The 2,872-nt window shown below is 41.7% G+C and overlaps 1 protein-coding gene across 4 annotated transcripts in view; it reads right to left on the bottom strand.

Moving 5' to 3' along the window:
- VPS13B (vacuolar protein sorting 13 homolog B) overlaps positions 1–2,872 on the bottom strand; it is a 1,046,600-nt gene that overhangs the window by 124,041 nt on the left and 919,687 nt on the right. The gene's annotated exons all lie outside the window — the stretch shown is intronic.

Genomic DNA, 2,872 nt, shown 5'->3' with positions numbered 1-2,872 from the left:
CAGAGGGTAGATTTAGGTTAGACATCAGAAGGCGCTATTTCACGGTCAGGGCGGCTAGGGTCTGGAACCAACTTCCAAGGGAGGTGGTGCAGGCTCCTACCCTGGGGGTTTTTAAGAAGAGGTTAGATGAACACCTTGCTGGGGTCGTTTGACCCCAGTACTCTTTCCTGCCATGGCAGGGGGTCGGACTAGATGATCTTCTCAGGTCCCTTCTGACCCTAGAAACTATGAAACTATGCATCTTCATTGTGACCCAAAGATAAATTCCCTGAAAGACTTCCACATGTTGGACTTTTCCTTGCTTTAAAGCTACAAATATGATTTCCCACAATAACACTAATTTCCTGTTCTTCTTTGCCTTTACCAATTTGAGCAATAATGGAATACCCTTGCCTAAAATCACTACATGGAGACAAATCTGAGATTAATTCCACTCTCAGGAAACATGTGCTGTTCAGCACTGCCTAAGCAAAACTGTCAGTAGGATCTGCTATGCTTTCTCCATGTATTTCTTTATCATATTAGCTACAGTCAACATTGAAATTGTGTGCATTTAGCAACATTTGGATCTCCTACTGCCAGCAGGCTTTTTAGTAGTTTTACACTTGCATAAAGGGGGCACTAGCCAGTAGCATAAGTAGGGGTAAGCGAGGAGGGCACTAGACCTGGGTGCCAACTGTGATAGCCAGAACCAAAAAAATTAATAAGCAATAAATATATGCTTCTTGGAGGCATTTGGAACTTTTGTCTAATATAAAGCTTGTATTTTTGTAACCCACAAATGTAACTTGTAACTGTCTGTGGAACTGACTAGGCCTCAAAGACAAAGCTATAGCTATGAAATTAGCTGACCTAATACTTCTTTCTCGCTCAGAATTTAGCCTTGATGATGATAAAAACTGGATTCAACTGCCCAGCTTATCCAGTACATTACAAGAAAGGACATCTCAAAAAAGCAGTCAGAGAGTTTTGAAGGGGTTGGATTTAGGCGGGGTAATGTTAATTTTAAACCTAAAGATGTTGTGTTGCGATTTGCTTATTGGATAAACCCAAGCTTGGGCAGTAACTTATTATAATAATTTCTAACACCTTTTAACCCCATAGGATAACAGCTATAAAGCAATCCTATGAATGGATATAACTAAAAACTAGCATAATTAGAATATAAAAGAACACACATGTCATAGTAACCCTCGGGAAGGACAGAACAGAAGGGTCATTGCTGTCCCATACCCCCACAGATCTCTCTTACTCCCTGTGAGAGCGAGGACCAGATCCTGACTGAGGGGCTTCCACCGGTATCCTTCGGACAGCCCAGTTCAGAGATGTCTGACTTCGCTGATTCAACTTGATGTGCATCTTTTAACCGAGGGACTATCGATAAGTTACTACCCAAGTGGGAACTCTTGGTTAATTTCTTTATCTGTTTTATTATCACTGTCAATTTTAATCTGTATTGTTATGTTGTCTGCTTATTAGCTTAACCTTTTTATTACCTATTATATATGCAAACTATATCTTTTGTTGTCATAAGTAAAATTCATTCCTTTTTGTAAGTGAAACTTGTCATTTCTTTCCTTTCCAACATCACCTTCTTGATCCCGAACCAAAAAGCCCAGTGGCTAATAAAGCTGCAGTGCTCAGTCAGTCTGCAACTAAATTGATATACTCACAGTGCCCAGCTGGCCTGTGACAGACAACTTAGGAGGGACATCAACATTGTTTGCCACCCCCATGGAGTCTGCACCCTGGAAGCAAGAGAAGCTTCACAGCGTTCTTGCAGCAGCAGCCAGTGCACAGACACCATGTTGCTGCTGCTTTAAGAGCAAGAGCCAGGAAGAGCATGTGGAGGTGGCAGCCACAACAGTGGCTGCCAGGGTCTGGGTTAGACCCCTGCGCATCCTCCCTGTCCTCACTTTTAGAACCCAGTCCCTTCATACCACACAAACCTTGCTTGTTACACCATGGGCGCTAGCTGTGCTATAAAGCTAATATTTACTATACAACTTGGACAAAGTATAAGACGCTTGCTGTTATATTTCTTCTTATGAGAGTGCAACACTCTTGCTCCTGTATGTTTTCCTACTATTAACTATGACTGCAAATAGTGTGCCTAACTCATATATTCTGAAAGCATTTTACCTGTGTGAATCAACAGATTCTCTCAAGAATTCAGGGAGTCAGCTAGTATTACTGTTATCATTTTAAAGTTGTAGAAACAGAAGCAAACAAGTAAAGTTGTAGAAACTGGTCTGGCCAAGGAGAGAAGGACACAACACTGTGTAAGATTAACTTGGGAGTTTCTAACCTCTTTGATGTGTTCCAAACATACCTCTTTCTTGATAAAGAATCATATTTTTAATTTTGGCATAAAAACATTTTTAACCAGATGTCACAAAAAATGACATTCATAATAATTTGTGAAAATCATATATATTTAACACTTGCAAACTGATGGGCTTTTCCTTGTATTTATCCATTTTAGTAACTGTGGGCCCTGCATTTTTTTCCATCCTATATGTACTATGTCAGATGACTGGACTGCTTATGAAGTATGAATTATATTTGAAATATGAGTGAATAATACTATAAACCAGACACAGTAAGATACTTATCCATTTATTTTCTCAATTCCAAGATGAGCCTCCCCCACCCCACCCCACCCATTTAACACAGGAGGGGGGAAGCCCCAAATCTTGGATTGAATATGAGGTTGGGGGTGGGCAGGTAGCTACTGCTTACTCTCCCTCTGGCACTAGCAAGCTCTGTCCCTGCTCCAGCCTGAGGCATGGGTATCAGCCATGGCTGCTGTTAGCAGGCCAGGCTGGGGCTGTGCTCCGTGCCCCAGGCCCCAAGCTGGAGTGGGGATGGA

The sequence above is a fragment of the Gavialis gangeticus genome, unplaced genomic scaffold, assembly GCF_001723915.1.
Source record: "Gavialis gangeticus isolate Ggan-Ray unplaced genomic scaffold, GavGan_comp1, whole genome shotgun sequence".
Classification (NCBI taxonomy): domain Eukaryota; kingdom Metazoa; phylum Chordata; order Crocodylia; family Gavialidae; genus Gavialis; species Gavialis gangeticus.
Note: the sequence above shows the minus strand (reverse complement) of the source record. Positions and strands in the feature narration are given on the sequence as shown.